The following is an 18,333-nucleotide window of genomic DNA, read 5'->3' as shown; positions in this document are numbered from 1 at the left end:
TGTTGAATGTATTTTATGTAACGCTAGGTTTGATGTTGTTTCCCAGAAGCAACAGGGCACAGGATTGGATCCTGCTAAGCGTCAGGATCCAGTCTTCCATGACAATCTGGGGTGGGGCAGCACGAGGTACTTTGACCCAATCCGGGGACCAAAGGACAGATCAGAAAGGCGTTTAAGAACAAACACGAACACACAAATGGTTGGCGTTACAGCTCTTTAATTTCAGTGCCTAAAACAAAAACGACGAGTCGTACATTTCTGACACGGTTATCATGCAAAGCACTTAAGAGATGAGAGACAACAGGTTTTTTGTTTTTTAAAAAGTGCCCTGCTCTTGCTACATTAATACAATCCTTCCAGTAAGGCTCGTTCTTTGGACGTGTTTCGAAGCAGCATTCTGTGAAAATGTCGTCATGCAAAGAGAGGGCCAGGAACTCTTTGAAACTCCAACTGGGCCCAAAATTGTTAAACTGGGCATTAACCCAGTGCATCTTCACCTGTACGGATGGCTAGGCAGCCTCGAATTTCAGCCATCCATTATTGGGGAAGTTGGGGGGGGGGCTGAAACATTTCCGAAGTATATTATTTTATTGTTTCATATATTGAATTCTTTGCGTGGAATGGGCGTCGTGGCTGATCCCATGCCGTACAAATTCCACGGAGGCCAACAGCACAAATTATCAGCAAATTATCTATACTGAGACTAAACATTCTCTGTTAAAAACAGTTATGGTAAAAATCATTGAAAGGCATAAATCAGAGAACCAAAAAAGATTCTAATAAGGCATCTGTGAGTACCAACTGGGCACAAGCCTTCTGCATCAATGTATTTTTTTTGGGGGGGTGTTTATGCAAATACCACAAATTGCAAGTTCTATTTTCTCACACACACACCCCACTAGACACACTCCGAGCAACCCGATGGTTCAAGTACTGTATAAAATATCCTTTTTGGTACAATGTTTTGTATAAAAACCAAAGTGGAAAAAAAGGTTTAAAATGCTCAAAATGATTGATTTTTTAAAAAAACGATTTACATGAAAAATAGTAAAAAATATAATTTAAAACAACATTCATTTCCCGTATTGGTGAGATCTGCTGGACCTTTGGTTACATTCACCAAGATCGGGACAGGATTTAAGGCAAGATGTCAAATTGGCACCAAAGTGATAAACTGTATGCAATGGGCTGAAGGCAGAGTACATTTGGGGGCTGGGTGGCGGTCAGTGGACTGGCTTCTCCCGGACGCTGACAGAACCATCTTCCATGCCAAAGTAAACCCATTCCGCCATGTCGATAAACAGGCCTGTTTCCACCACCCCTAGAACAGAAAAGCAAAATCGCGTCTGAATGCAATAGAACTATTTTTTTAAAAAATAAATTTTATTAGTATTTTCCACACAACAACAACACACAAAAATCAACATTTGAAAACTAAAGAAAGCAACAACAAAAACAAAATAAAAATCCATATCTTACAAGTTAATATTATAAACACTAAAACAACAACAAGGTATTGACTTCCACCAATCCCACAGCACCTCCTTTATGTCTCATTGTGTCTTCTTGTTTTCTTTATCATCTCTGTCCTAGCATCTAGATATAAATCCCTCTTCCTTATCCTTTCACTTCACAAGGTTATTCCAGACTCAGCCAGATTTCTGTCCTCGAACCTTGACTTTTGAGGTGTTCATTTAGGCACTCCCATTCCTTTTTTACTTCACTTTTTGGTTTTTGTCTTATTATGTCTGTCAATTTGGCTAATTCTAAGTATTCTGAAACCTTACATAGCCACTCTCCCCTTGTGGGTAACTGATTCCCTTTCCAGTACTTAGCCACCAGGATTCTTGCTGCAGACATTGCATATAAGAAAAATTTAGTTTTGTCTTTTGGAATATTGTCATTTAAAATTCCTAAAAGGAATGCCTCTGGCCTTTTACTATATGATATTCTTAATATTTTCTTTATTTCTTCGTGGATCATGCTCCAAAATTTCCCAATTTTGGGGCATGTCCACCAAATACGGTAGAAGGTTCCTTTTTGTATCTTGCATCTCCAGCAGTTATTATTATATGTTTTATTCATTTTTGCAAGCCTTTCTGGTGCCAAGTACCACCTGTGATGCATTTTCATATAGTTCTCTCTTATTAGGTAACATGCTGTAAAATTTATATTTTTTGTCCATAGTCTTTCCCATTCATTATATTAAATTGGGTGGCCCAGAAATATTAATAACCACTGAAAATACTGGACTTGTAAGATACAAGTCATAGGTTTGTAATTTCATCCCACTGGGGGCAGAATGAATTTCTGAACTGTGCTATCTTTGGGCCTGTTTATATTTAATTTTAAAAAAATTAGAGAGAGACCAGAAATGCACGTTTTGCTAAATGCTGGTTTATCATACTGATCCTTTATATCGGTGGTTCTCAAAGGGTGTGGGAGGAGAGGGTGGCAAGCGTGGCAGGAAGATTCAAGAACAACCAAAGGAACATTTAACCAATTCAACCAATTCAATAAGTTTGATTTGCCCATCTATTATTGTGGGTGTTTTGTTGAATTGGCCAAAATGACGGCAGCTATCAGAGGTCAAACAAATCAAAATTTGATAAAAGAATGGAGCTGCGTGAATGAATATATGAAAAAACACTGCTCCGGTACAGAAATATTGCTATGTAAAGAACGAAGTTTGTAAGGGGGAAAGTTACAAATGCTAGTAAAATCAGAATATTTGTCAAATACAATATAACAACACAACTGTAAAGATAAGTTATAGAATCAAGGTCAAGAAACGATGGAAGCAAGTCAGATTTTAACTCACATTTCGAGTTATGTCGAACCAATAGGGGTGGGGTTTGTGTGAGTTGGTGGGATGCTTTGTGTTACTAACATGTACATATGTGTAAACGTTTGTTTCTGTTATTTTGCAGAGATAAAAACTTCAATAAAAATTAATAATAAAAAACAGGAACATTTAAAACATTTCAGTGCAGTATATTGTAGCACAGCGTCAAAATATTTTTTATTATTTGCAGAATATAGATAGATATCTTTTCAAAATGAGGGAATGAGCATCAGGCAATACTGCGAGCTCACAACTTTTGTTCAGTTTGCATACACACTTAAGGTGCATATACATACTTAGATATATGTAAGAGGCTCATTCATAATTATATTTTGGGAATGATTTGTGTTTTACACTTTCTGGGTGACTCGTCTTCATATTATAAAGCAGTCACATTCTATGTTATGAAGCAAGCACTGCTAGGAGCTGCTTCTTTCTGTTTTCCAATGTATTTCCTATCAACAACAACAACAACAACAACAACAACAACAACAACAACAACAACAACAACAATAATAATAATAATAAATGGTGTGGCAGGAGCAAATTTTTTTCCTGGAAGTGTGGTCCAGAGAAATAAGTTTGAGAACCACTAATTTATATCATGGTAGAACAATGTTATCAACATGTGCCACTGTCCTACACCTCAAGTTTGTTTTTCCAGTTACTGTATTTACAAAATATTCGTTTTGAAACTCTTAATAAAGTCACAAAAAGTAAAATAAAATAAATGATGCTACAATATATATTAACACAGGAGATCTGAGATAACCACATATAGAGCAATCTACACCAATGGCGCCACCTGCTGTCTAACAGTTGCAAATACAGCATTAACGCCTCCACTAGGCTTTCGGTAAAAGAAATATTTTCTAAGAATTCATATTTATCACTGTACTAAGACGATGTACAGTCAGGGGCAAAAATAAGTTCCAAAGCACTTAATTCTACTCTTGTGTTATTCAGGCATTAGGCATATATTTTCCTTCATTTATAAAGAAGAGAACCGGACTCTCTAATTAATAACTTTTTAGAATTTTTAGTTCCACAGTTGTACAGCTGTTAATACGCCAGCTACAAGGGATTTTTTTAAAAAAAACCTCATGAAATATGCTTCTGTTGCAAGACTACCTACCTGGTATCATCTTGATTGCCACATTCGCTTCACGCCAGTTATGGGCTTTATCAAATTTCCAGTCCAATAAGAAGTTCCCATTGTCAGTCACGACAGGGCCCTAGCAGCGAAGAGAATAGGCAGAGATTCATTTTTTAAGAAACAAAAATCAAAATGGGTGAAACAAAGCAAACCCCAATTTTCAAGTGAAAACTTAAGCACCCTAAAACTGAACCATCATGAACCTGAACAGGTTCATGTATGCATAAGTGGTGGGAATGTGAAAGAATAAGAGAGTTCTGGGGTATTATATACAATGAATTAAAAAAGATACTCAAGTTCCCATTTACAAAAAGACCGGAGGCCTTCCTATTAGAATGTATAGCATTTAAGGAGTATTTAAAAAATTGTTGTGACGACAAAAATCTCCTGGCAGACCTCGGATGATTCTTGTAATATATAGGTGATAAGAACATCGTGAAAATATTTATAATGGGTGGAGGAAGGGTGTCAGCACCTGGCCTAGACGGCTCTGGTTGCCCTAACAGATGATCTCCGTAGACAACTGGATCGAGGCGGGTCAGAACTGCTGATCCTTTTAGATTTGTCAGCAGCCTTTGACATGGTCGATCATGATCTTCTGGACCACCGCCTCGCAGACGGGGGCATACAGGGCATAGCCCGAAACTGGCTGTGCTCTTTTATCTCTGGTCGGGGACAGAGGGTGGCACTAGGGAGGGAAATGTCGTCGCGCCACTCCTTGGTGTGTGGAGTGCCGCAGGGCGCAATTCTCTCCCCGATGCTTTTTAACATCTTTATGGGCCCCCTTGCCCAGATTATCCGGAGCTTTGGGTTGGGCTGTCATCAATATGCTGATGACACTCAGCTCTATCTGCTGATGGATGGCCACACCGACTCAGCCGCGAACACACTGACCAGATGCTTGGAAGCTGTGGCTGGATGGTTTCGTGGGAGCCGATTGAAACTAAATCCTTCAAAGACAGAGGTCCTATGGCTGGGTCGGGATGGCATGGGGATGAGGGACCAACTCCCTTCTCTTGCAGGGGCCCAATTAGTGCCATTGCCTTCCGTTAAGAGTTTGGGTGTAATCCTTGATGCCTCCCTTTCCATGGAGGTGCAAGTTACAGCAACAGCCAAGGCGACATTTTTCCACCTTCGCCTCATCAAGCAGTTGGTCCCTTACCTTTCCCGCCCTGACCTGTCCACAGTGATCCATGCGACGGTCATCTCCAGGCTTGACTACTGTAATTCGCTCTACGTGGGGCTGCCCTTGAAGCTGACCCAGAAACCCCAGAGGGTCAGAATGCTGCAGCGAGGCTCCTCGCGGGGTCTCTGCCATGGGAGCATATTCACCCAGTGCTTTTCAAGCTGCCCTGGCTCCCGGTGGAGTCCAGGGTCAGATTTAAGGTGCTGCTTTTGACCTTTAAAGCCCTTCACGGCCTAGGACCCTCGTACCTACGGGACCGCCTCTCCCGGTATGCCCCACGGAGAGCCTCAAGGTCCATAAATAGCAACATCCTAGTGGTCCCGGGCCCTAAGGAAGTTAGATTGGCTTCGACCAGAGCCAGGGCCTTTTCAACTCTGGCTCCGGTCTGGTGGAACGCTCTGTCTCATGAGACCAGGGCCCTGCAGGATCTGATTTCTTTCTGCAGGGCTTGTAAGACAGAGTTGTTCCTCCTGGCCTTTGGCTTGGAGCCAATTTGATTCCCTCCCTCTCTTTCTTTTTTCCTTTCCTTCTCCTCCTGCGATGAGGCTACATTTTAGTATTTTAATGTTTCAATATTTTAATGTTGTATTTTAATTATGTTTTTAAGTTGTAATCATTCAACTTGTTTTTATTATTGCTTGTAAGCCTCTCTGAGCCCGGCCTTGGCTGGGGAGGGCGGCGTATAAATAAAAATTATTATTATTATTATTATTATTATTATTATTATTATTATTATTATTAAAATCATAGGTGGGAGCTTTACAAGATCCTATCCCCACAGCAGAATCCCAGAATCACTGCTGAAAATTGGGCTACATTCAAACACTGAAATTGAGAGAGTCCTGTGACAGTTTTCGCATCCTAGACTTTGCAAGTGCATGCAGCTTTTCCCCTTTAAGATTTTACTTCTGCCTTCAGACGGCCCATTTCTGCTGATGAAGAGGGAAAGGCCCAATTTTGAGTTAGATTGTGATGAAGGTAGTCTTCAGTCGCACTCCACCGCTTGTGTTGTTACATATGAATGGACTTTGATTATCAGTTGCTAGGTGCATTTCAAGCTAAGGTTTGCATGAAATGCAAGCGGAAAACTTTTTTTTCTTACGTCTTGCTAGTATAGATTGCTTTGGCGCTGTTCTTCGTCTGCCTCATTCCTCCCCACCCACCCCACTGTGAATCTTGGGATACCAAGATTCATCCTCATTTATATCCAAATGTCTTTTATTCTAAACAGGCTTAAAAACAAAACCAAGCAGACAAAAGCCAAGCGTACTTTGTCTATGATTGATCAGTTTAGTTTTTAGCATGGTGTTAAATTTAATATTCTAATACTAAAGATGTTATTAAAGGGCTAAACAAGAGTCTCTGCATTTGTCTTTTATGTTTTTCTCATAAGAGTTAAGTTAACAAGCACTCTTTTCTCCTCCCCTCCCCCTTTCCTCTGAAAGGTTGTCAGAAGTTATTAGCGAAGTAACTGGCAATTCCTTATCTACTTGCACAAAACCTTCTCCATCGCCGCTGTCTTCTCCTAATGGAAAGTTGACCTTAGCTAGCCCTAAACGTGGTCAGAAAAGGGAGGAAGGATGGAAGGAGGTTGTAAGAAGGTAAGTCCAATTCCGTGATGGTGGTAATTGCCAGTGATTCTCTACCTCACCCACCGACCCACCACTAGTCCCTGCTTTGAATATTTTACTTTAAACCATGCTTTGCATTGCTGGCAAAATTAGTCATGGTATGGCAGTTTCATTCCTTGGTCCTCAAAGTCTGTAACTTCCAAGAGATAGCATTAGAGCCTGTTTTCGGTGCCAGCACCTGAGAAGAAGGATATGAATACATTCCCCATTCTAGTGTCTTCCTGTTTTCTTTTTCTTTTTCTCTTTCTCCTCTTTCTTCAGCTTTTTGTGTAGACTTGGGACACTTTCACAGCTGCAACTGTTAGCAGAGTTCTTCAGTGCTTTGTTTCAGCCAATAATAATAATAATAATAATAATAATAATTTATTATTTATACCCCGCCCATCCGGCTGGGTTTCCCCAGCCACTCTGGGCGGCTTCCAACTGAATATTAAAAACAATACAGCATTAGACATTAAAAACTTCCCTAAATAGGGCTGCCTTCAGTTGTCTTTTTAAAGTAAAATAGTTGTTTATTGCCTTGACATCTGCTGGGAGGGCGTTCCACAGGGCAGGAGCCACTACCAAAGCTGTCTAACCACAGTCTCCAAAGGCCATGTACAGTGGACCCTCTGGATACAAATTAAATTCGTTCCAGGGGTCCGTACTTAACCTGAAAAGTCCGTAACTGGAGGTGCTGCTTCTGCGCACGCACGCGATGTGATTGAGTGCTGCTGTGTGCACATGCACAGCGAAACCTGGAAGTATACACTTCCAGGTTTGCTGTGTTCGCAACCCGAAAGTTACGTATCCAGAGCAGTATGTAACTCGAGGGCCCACTGTATTAGCTTTTCTGTTTTTACATTTGAAAGGTGGAGGGACAGGAGAATGTTTCGTAAGAATGCCTTTCTTCTCCACTAAATATAGGGTGAATTCTATGGATGTCTTGCTTGCGCAATGGGACTTCCAGTTTCTTTCGCCCCGATCCCCAGTCCCCAGAGCGGATTTGGTGGAGTGCAGGGGACTAGAGGGGAGAGGAGAGAAAGAAGAAGCCCAGTTGCAGAAGCAGACACCTGCCTGTGCTACGTTGGATTGCATCCATAGCCAGCCTTTGGGCCTCTTTGACTTCAGGCATGGCACACATGTTACAAAGCTTACAAGCCGCTGGCGCATCTCATTGCATCCTACATACTTGCTTCCGACCGTTTGCTACCAAACTTTTAAGTTTGATACAAGTGTACTATACTAAGTCTGTTCTACCTGATTGCCGTAATTTTCTCTGTCTCTTAGATCAAAGAAGGTTTCTGTTCCATCAACTGTCATTTCCAGAGTAATTGGAAGAGGGGGTTGCAACATCAACGCTATCCGAGAGTTTACTGGCGCGCATATAGACATTGATAAGCAGAAAGACAAAACGGGGGACAGAATCATAACAATAAGGTAAGTTCCTATCCAGGCACTGTTTACCTTAAGTTACTGAATTGGTTTGGAGGACACCGTATTTAATTTGCCATTCAGTTTCTATAGGAAACAGATTTCAAACTAATTTCTGTTAGATGGACATTTATTTATTTATTTTATACAATTTATGCACTGCTTCAATTTATATACTGCTTGATTAACAACAACTTCAAAGCGGTAAACATTCATGAGTGTCAGGGAACTGCCATCGGAGCCAGAGGAGGAGGGAGGGCTCCAGAGGGATTCCGGAGAGCGTCCAAGGAGGGAGAGAGGCAGCCCATCTTCTGGGGAAGGAAATCAGCGTAGCACCAGTGGAGAAGGGGGGCAGATGGGGGAATCGGCGAGGGGGCTCCATGACTCACACATCACTCATAAATTTTTGTTTAAGGTTTTTGGCATAATTTTGGCCACAGCTTTATTAAACATACAAATTGTGAGTTGTTGCTTAGGCATTGGTTATGACTGTCTTAGGCATTGGTTATGACTGTCTGTCCCCCCCGCCTTGGGGGACAGCACTGACTCCTGGATTCCAGCGAAAGCCAGTGTGGAGGAACAAGATCAGGGATAACTGGAGCTGCGGCACAGACCCTCAGCTTCTCCCCGCATGCTCCCAGGGGCTTACGCGGCCCAAACCCGATTTCAGGGGTTTGGACGAAAGGATGGTAAGCCCCTGAATTCCTTTAACGAAATTCCCGTGCAGCAGCAGCAGTGGAGGGGCAGGCACTGCCAACCCTTACCCCTCCACCAGCCAATTTTAACCAATGCCTAACCGCCACAGAGCCTTAGCTCACCGCCAAACCACTCACAAATGCAAGCCTTCCTTCAATCCCAAAGCAACCGTAGCCAACCAGGTGTCGTTCCCTATAGGGGAAAGATGCACCCTAAAGGGGGCAGCAGCCTTGAAGGTAATCACAGGGTGCAAAATCACGGAACCACCTAAAACAAGGACCTATTTTATTTTACTTTATTATTTTTTTTTTTTATTTATTTTTATTTATTTTATTTATTTTCCACCGCCTTATTAACATGCTTTCTGGCCTCCTCGGTGGTAGTTTGTCTAGGCATTGGTTCCCGACTAGCTGTACCTGACCTCAGCAGGGCAGCACTGACGACTGGGCCCCACCATATCGTCAGTACAAGCAAACATCGTGGGGGAGCAATGAACCAGGATCAGACTCAAGCTCACCCCAAATGCTCCCAGGGACTCTTGCGTGGCCCTACCCCTCGAAAGGGGTCGACAAAAGCATGGCGAATCCTTGGATTCCTTTAATGGAATATCTTTGCGCATTGGAGGGGACAGGTGCTCCGACCCCCCCTCCAGACCACCTTGAACCATCAATGCCTTAAATTATTTTGAGTCCAGGGAGAGCTGCCATCACCTCAATCCAAGCTCTCTTGCATGCAGGAACGCAAACTTATGCTGTAAGAAGACGGCAAATCATTCTCGCCCAGCTGTACCACCAGCACTGCGGGAGGACCTGCCCAGATCACACTCGACTGCACCAAAGGAAGGAACTCCTCCCAAAGCATTCCCCATCTGGACACCCAGTATATGTTCACATGGGCAGGAAGACTGAGATGGCGCCCCAGTCCAGACTCGTCGGCGCGCTTGCCAGCCCAGTGTACAATGCTGTGGCCCAAATGTGCACAGCTGCTCCTATGAAAAGAGGAAATAACAGACAGGCATCAGCACAGACATCATTGGTGACACTTCCTGATGTAACCCTTGTCAGCGTCAGACTTCCAATGACCCGTATATACAATCCTGTCTACTGACAGGCCCCCAGTGTGCAGCCTTTGCAGCAGCCCTATTCGGAAGGAATGAGGCGTGTTCAGCGGTAGGCAAGCCGCAGGCCGTAATAACTGGTGCACGACGTAAGCACATTGATGCCTGGCTAACGGGAACCCATTTCCATGCACTAGGAACGGGCCAGCCCCCAGGGGAATGAAAAGCCAAATATTTCTGTTATCCATAACCGGGCAAGGGCCCTCCTCACCTGTGACGGGAAGCCTGACTGTGGCACTCCTGCCCACAAGTCTGTTTTAGAGTTCCCAACTCTAATGACCAGCTCCAAAGCAGATAAGGAAAAGTCCTGAAGCAATAAGCCTCCAGACTCTCAGCCCCGTGCTGGCTCCAACACAATTTCCCCAACCCCCAGTGCACCAAAATGCAATGGAATACTGAAAGGAGTCTCGCCTTGATCTTTTTTTATATATATATAAGATATTTATTGAAAATTTCCAGAATAATGCATTGTAAAACAACAAAAAAGAAACAAAAAAATACAAAAACAACTAAAAAACACATAGAATTTCCCTTTACTTATTTTCTTTTAACTTATTTTCTGGACCTCCTCATACCTCCCTTTCTTATATTCCAATTCAAATTATTAATTCAGCAAATCCTCACCATTAGTTTTTGCTTATTTCAAAACCTTATTTTCCATATCTCTTAAAGCATTACAGCTGGAAACCACTTAATTTCTGTCCAACATCATTCTAACATTCATTAATTTTACAATATTTCTGCAAATAGTCTTTAAACTTCTTCCAATCTTCTTCCGCCGACTCTTTTCCCTGGTCTCGGATTCTGCCGGTCATTTCTGCCAAGCCCATATAGTCCATCATCTTCATCTGCCATTCTTCCAGAGTGGGTAGATCTTGTGTCTTTCAATATTTTGCGATGAGTATTCTTGCTGCTGTTGTCACATACATAAAAAAAGTTCTGTCCTTCTTTGGCACCAACTGGCCAACCATGCCCAGGAGAAAGGCCTCTGGTTTCTTCAAGAAGGTATATTTAAATACCTTTTTCATTTCATTATAAATCATTTCCCAGAAAGCCTTAATCCTTGGGCACGTCCACCAAAGGTGAAAGAATGTACCTTCAGTCTCTTTACACTTCCAACATTTATTATCGGGCAAGTGATAAATTTTTGCAAGCTTGACTGGGGTCATGTACCACCTGTAAATCATTTTCATAATATTCTCTCTTAAGGCATTACATGCCGTAAATTTCATACCCCGGGTCCATAACTGTTCCCAGTCAGCAAACATAATATTATGTCCAACATCCTGTGCCCATTTAATCATAGCAGACTTCACCGTTTCATCCTGAGTGTTCCATTTCAGCAGAAAATTATACATCTTTGACAAAACCTTAGTTTTGGGTTCTAGCAATTCTGTTTCTAATTTCGATTTTTCCACCTGGAATCCAATTTTCTTGTCCAGTTTGTAAGCCTCCATTATCTGATAATAATGAAGCCAGTCTCGCACTTTGTTTTTTAATTTCTCAAAACTCTGCAATTTCAATTTATCTCCCTCTTGTTCCAAAATTTCCCAATATTTTGGCCATTTGGACTCCATATTAAGTCTTTTAAAAGCTTTCGCTTCCATTGGTGACAACCACCTTGGGGTTTTATTTTCCAATAAGTCTTTGTATCTTATCCAGACATTAAACAATGCTTTCTTGACAATATGGTTTTTAAATGCTTTATGTACTTTAACCTTGTCGTACCACAAATATGCATGCCACCCAAAAGCATTATTAAATCCTTCTAAGTCCAGAATGTCTGTGTTCTCAAGAAGCAGCCAGTCTTTCAACCAGCAGAATGCTGCTGATTCATAATATAGTTTGAAGTCTGGCAGGGCAAATCCACCCCTTTCCTTTACATCGGTTAATATCTTAAATTTTATTCTGGGCTTCTTGCCCTGCCAGACAAATCTAGAAATATCTTTCTGCCACTTCTTGAAACAGTCGATCTTGTCCACAATTTGCAATGTTTGAAACAAAAACAACATTCTAGGCAATACATTCATCTTTATAACTTCAATTCGACCCAACAAGGAAAGTTTCAAATTTGACCAAATTTCTAGATCTTTTTTCACTTCCATCCAACATTTTTCATAATTATCTTTAAATAAGTTCACATTTTTTGCTGTCATATTAATCCCCAAATATTTCACTTTCTTAACCACAGTCAAACCAGTCTCATTCTGAAACCTTTCTTTTTCAATTGATGTTAAGTTTTTCTCTAAAACCTTAGTTTTTGACTTGTTCAATTTAAATCCTGCCACTTGACCAAATTCTTGAATTAAGTCTAAAACCCTTTTTGTACTAGATTCTGGCTCCTGTAACGTCAAAACTAAGTCATCTGCAAATGCTCTCAGTTTGTACTGTTTAGCTCCGACCTGTATACCTTTAACCAACTGGTCTCGTCTAATCATATTCAGCAGGACCTCCAGAACCGATATAAAAAGCAATGGGGAAATTGGGCACCCCTGTCGTGTCCCTTTTTTCCATCTTAAATTCTTCTGTAACCAGATTATTCACAATTAATTTTGCTTTCTGTTCAGAATATATTGCACCTATACCATTTTCAAAACCTTGCCCTACCCCCATCCCCTGTAGATTCTTTTTCATAAAACTCCAAGAAATGTTGTCAAAAGCTTTCTCCGCGTCCACAAATATCAAAACTGCTTTAGTGTTTATATTCACTTCTAATTTTTCCAGAATATCAATTATATTCCACAAGTTGTCAGACAAATGTCTTCCCGGGAGAAAGCCCACTTGGTCTTTATGAATCTCTTCCATCAATACTTTTTTCAATCTTTTAGCTCCAGATGTACCTGACGCTCCAGATGTTGAGGCCCTTTGCTGAACTGCAGTGTCAGTCCGGTATTGTCTGCCAGATCTAGTACCAGTAATTTTTTCCTGTGCCAGCTCTAACTTTCCTTTATCATTTGCCATGCCACTCTCATGAGAGTCCAAGGTCAATCCCACGCCTGAAGGATTTGTTTTGGAAAGGAATTTTCCAGTGGCTTAGGTATTATTGCAACAATGTCAATATTCCTCTAGGGGGACCACTTCAGTTCGCAACTTTAGAAACAAATATAGTCCTTATAAGTCCTTCAAATCACTTAAAAGCCACAGTTTCAATGTCCCCAAAGAGTTACTTTAAAAACAGGAGAAGTCCAGAAACACTCTATCTCTCTTGCAGAGCTGGTTCAAAAGTCTTTAACTTTTAGCTCTAGTTTGGGACAGGCTTCCCACTGATCAGCTTTCCTATCTAAAGGCAGTCCGTTCCCAGGTTTTGAGGCAGCGGATATAACTTTCTTTCCCCCTTTTTCATGCAGGTAAAAAATGTTCAAATCTTTCCCCCTCCACCCCTGCAGTCTGGAGGGGAAGCCACTTTTTTGGTGTTGGATTTTAAGTCTTTGCAAGACGTCTTTGAAGGTTTCCGCTTTGCAGTCTCTTTGCTTTAATCAGTCTACAAGCAGGGAAGGCAGCCTTCCTGTTTATACCTTCCCCTTTTGGTGCCAAATTTATTCAGTTTATTTTCCAGATAGTTCAATTTAAACCTACTCATGGGTAGCTGCTTTAAAGTCCAATTGTTCAGGAAAAAGTCAGCGCTCTCCGCTAACGGCTATGCGGCTTCACTCCACGGGAGAAGCAGTCGACTCTCAGCACCGCGCCGCTCACTCCGACCCATTCCAAAGCCTTTAAAAAGGCTTTTTTGCAGTTCGGGGGGGGGGCATGAATGGTGCCCGCTGAGTCCCACGCTCACAGGCTTCACCCGCCTGTCATTCTCAAGGGTCCCCGCTTTGCCGCAGCGGCAAGACCCGAACCTGTGGAGCTACTTGTTGATATGCAGTGTCCGTGCACAACGGAATGATGAGGAATACGTGCCAACATGCTCTATATTGCTTTATTTACATTTCAAAGCTGGAAGGTTACAGAAATCCATCTTGCATCCTCTCTCCTCTGAAGCACGGAGAGAACAACAGACACTGAACTGCAAAGAACAGTGAAAAACAGGAAACCAGTGTACGTCACATCCAGTCTCCTTTCCCATGGGAAAACCCAACAGCAATTGACTGTGGAATGTAAACACCCGTCTCGTGACAAGCACTTTCGCTGCACAGTGAAGAGAGCAGAAACCAACATCCTCCCCCTTTCTGTGAACATCACTGGGCAGCGTGTTCGTACAATATCAGTACAAACCCAACTTCTGCACATAGGTACAGTGTTGATCCCTTGATACAATCTTGGACAATACATCAGCAGGAATTTCATTACCTGGCATATAGGACACCGTTACGAGTCCCTTCTGAATACGTTCCCTAGCATGTTGCACCTTCAATTGCAAGTGCTTCGTGCTTTGCTTACAACCTTCAGAATTCAGCAAAGCCAAACATGCTTTGTTGTCCTGGTAAACCTGGATTGGACATTTGACAGGAATTTTCATGTCTTTGCACAATTGTAACAACCATTCACAATCTTTGAGTGAATAAGACAGTGCATTCAGTTCAGCTTCACAAGTACTTAAGCTAACCGTTGTTTGCTTCTTGCATGACCAATCAAATAGACCCTGATTGTACATATAGCAAACTCCAGACGTGCTTTTCCTGTCTGTAGTGTCACTTCCAAAACTTGCATCTGCAAATATCTCAAGACCACCAGACTTCTGATTATTAAATCTCAGTCTGTAATGCATAGTGCCTTTCAAATACCGCGCTATGCGTTTCAGAGCTTTCCAATCCTTAACAGTAGGATTGTTGACTTGTCTGCTTAGCAAATTACAGCTAACAGCAATGTCTGGTCTTGAACATCTGGCAATGAAGTTTAGCTTGCCTAGCACACTTCTGTACAGTGTGGTGTCAGAAAATGCTTCTTCAGTGTCATCTACCTGATAACCTGTTGTCATCGGTGTGTCTACAGGGTTAGCATCCATCAGGTTTAGTTTGCTTAACACATCAGCAATTTTCCGTGACTGGTGTACTAGAATGTTACCATCTTGATCTCTCTCTATTTCCAGAGATAGGTAGTTGTTTACCTCATCAAGATCTTTCATGTCAAAGTGTTCTTTCAGTTGAGCTAGGGCGTTATTGTACATTGTGACATCCTTCCAAAAGAATAAAAGATCATCAACATAAAACAAGCAATACAGTTTCTTTTGCCCCTCCTCTTTGACAAATACACATGGATCAGCTTTCCCTTGCTTAAAACCTAGAGAAAACAATACTTCAGTGAGTTTTGTGTGCCAACACCGTGCACTTTGTTTGAGACCATAAAGGGACTTTTTCAGAGCACAAACAAATCCCTGTTTTACCTGTACGCCATCAGGTGGAAGCATATAAAGTGATTCACCTAGAGATCCGTACAGAAAAGCTGTATTCACATCGTGGTGACTAATGTGTAGATTCTCCTCTGCAGCTAGCTTGAGCATAAGCCTAATGCTCTCATACCTCACTGTGGGTGAGTAGGTCTCGTGATAGTCTTCACCTGGTACCTGTGCAAAACCTCTGGCTACCAATCTGGCTTTGTGTCTGACTATCTTGCCATTTTGATCAGTCTTTGCTTTGAAGACCCATTTGCTTCCAAGCAGTTTCATTCCTGGAACTACTGGAACTAGCTCCCATGTTTTGTTCCTTTCCAAGGAATCAAGCTCAGCCTTCATGGCATTTAACCATGGCTCAGCTTCCTTTGAATCCAAATCCTGGATTTCTTGGAAACTTGAAGGTTCAAATACCTTCTTGGAGCTTTTAACAGCTGTCACTGCTATCTTGGCAAACTCATCAGCAAATCTCTTTGGAGGTCTGCCTTTTGTCGCTCTCTGTGACCTGCGAATTAGCCGTAGGTCTTCAACACTCTCCTCTTCCTTCTTAGGAGAAAAGTGACCTATTGTGAACAATGGTTCCTCCAATTCTTGATCAGAGCTTTCAGAGGGCCGCATAGAGGCTTTCGCACTCTTGAAATCCTCTGAATCACCCGATTCAGTTTCAGACTCAGAATCAGAACCTTCATCAGTGGGTGTGGGTTGTTGTGGTTGCTTTTGACTATCCTCAGTCTCATCACTGTCATCAGGATAACATTGGAAAATTCCCACATTCTCCCCCCACTTGGCATTGTACTCAACACTTCTTGTGAGCTTAATTGTCTTTGACTCAGTCATCCTTATTCTGTAAGAACCTTTCTGATAACCTAGAAAGATACCATGCAAACCACGCTTGTCTAACTTGGAGTTTTGTGGTGAGTGAACCCACATGTCAGAACCAAAAATTCTCATGTGTTTGATGTATGGCTTTTTGCCAAACATCTTCTCATAGGGGGTACAACCAATCGCTGAAGACAACCTGCGATTATAACTGTAAGTGAAACACGAGAGAGCTTCGGCCCAATAACTCTCTGGAAGATTTGCATCATGTAGCAAGGTTTTTAACCCTTGTAGCAATGTCTGATTTGCCCGTTCCGCAAGTCCATTCTGCCATGGCGAGCGAGGACTAGACAAATCATGTTGAATTCCTTTCTCAGTCAGAAAAGCTTCAAACTGCTGAGAAGTGAATTCTCCCCCGCGATCTGTGAAAAGAATTTTTACCTTCTTACCATGCACATTTCCCAACCAAGCACAGAATTCCTTGAACCTAGGAAAAGCCTCTGATTTCTGCTTGAGATTGTACACATAAATATACCTGGAAAATGCATCAATGAGAACCATGAAGTACCTATTTCCTCCCAAAGAGGGCGCTAGTGGTCCAACCAAATCAGCATGAATAATTTGGTATGGTTCTGTAGCTTGCCTACTAGACACCTTACCTTTTGCAGCCATTTTCACCTTGTTTGCTGCGCATGCCTTGCACTTCATGTGGTACCTGCAGGGTTTAATAGTCATACCTTCAACAAAGGCAGGCATTTTAGATACTGCCTCAAAATGCAAATGACCAAATTTTCGATGAAAATCATGAATACATTCTGCATGCAAACTTTTGTTAGAACCTGCAATGCAACAAGTGTCATCCTGCACAACATCATCATAATACAAAACATACAAACGATCAACATATTCAGCATACAATACATAATCATTTTTCTTTGTGATGATGCACCTTTTGTTCTTAAAGGAAACGTCAATATTCCGCTCATTCAACTGTCCAACGCTGAGCAGATTATGCTTGGCATCCGGCACATAAAGCACATTCTGTATCGATAAGTCCAAACTGTGAAGAACAACAGTTCCGTAGCCTTTACTGGGGATTGTGTGGTCATCCGCCTGGTGAATCGCACCTTCCTGCGGTGTAAAAGACACGAACAGTCGCTTATCATTGCACATGTGATGGGTCGCCGCTGAATCAACAACGAAGAAAGATCTAGACGTCTTCTGGACCTCTGCAACCTTTGGAGTGAAGCGTGAGACCATTGCCTTGGGCTGCGTTGTCCTGGACACTGGACCTTTGCCTTTGCTCTGGCCTCTTCCACACGATGAGCTTCCGCTGCGCTGCTCTGTCTTGGCCCTGGGATATTTGCATTCCCTCTTCATATGGCCTAGACGTCCACACGAGTAGCATTTCACTGCCTTCAAAGCTTTGGCGCCATCTGGTGGTTCCACTGCACTATGGGATGACGACTGTGAAGTCTCCCCCTTACCCATGCAGCTAGCACCCTGGCGATCTGCTTCATTCTGAATCACGGCAGTAACATAATCCACTGTCAGCTGAGCAGTAGGCCGTACAGCAATCTGAGTCGCAACAGACTCCCAACCTTAACCCAAAGATTGTAGTATCATGAAGGAATACACAGCCTCTGGAAAGTTGAGTCCTCTCTGTTGCAGCTCATGTCTCAGATTCTGCATCTCCATCAGATGTGTACGCACATCTCCACCTTCAGCAAGAGCCATATTATGCAGCTTGTTAAAATAAAACATAGTGGATCCAGCTTCTGTCCTCAAGTGAGCCTCTCTCAAAGCGTCCCAAATTTCTCTGGCTGAGGTCTTATCACGCAATAGACAGAGCTCTTCTGGGGATACTATCAATGTAAGAGTTCCCCTTGCTTTGGAATCTTTAGCTTCCCATGCATCAGTAACTGGAGCTGGGGGGGTGTCTGTAATTACTTCAAACAGACCCTCTTTCCGCAGAATAGCCTCTGCATAGAGAACCCAGTCCGCATAGTTTTTCCTATTGAGCTTAGGAATCCCACAAGCATCCTGAAGGGCCATCATGACTCTGGCATTAGCCTTCTGCGTCATTGCTGCTGCTTTAAACAAGCTGCTTTATATAAGCTGCGTCTGTGTACAGCTGCTTC

At 42.3% G+C, this 18,333-nt stretch overlaps 1 long non-coding RNA gene across 1 annotated transcript; it reads right to left on the bottom strand.

Moving 5' to 3' along the window:
- Positions 1-200: 200 nt before the first annotated feature.
- LOC309327292 lies at positions 201-4,480 on the bottom strand. The gene is made up of 2 exons (XR_014150491.1): positions 3,981-4,480; positions 201-1,321 (listed from the first exon to the last, which is right to left on the bottom strand). It is a non-coding gene; the product is annotated as an uncharacterized lncRNA (long non-coding RNA).
- Positions 4,481-18,333: the final 13,853 nt, after the last annotated feature.

The sequence above is a fragment of the Podarcis erhardii genome (assembly GCF_964252035.2).
Source record: "Podarcis erhardii genome assembly, chromosome: 13".
In the NCBI taxonomy this organism is placed as follows: Eukaryota; Metazoa; Chordata; class Lepidosauria; order Squamata; family Lacertidae; genus Podarcis; species Podarcis erhardii.
This window is presented reverse-complemented; position numbering and strand designations above follow the sequence as displayed.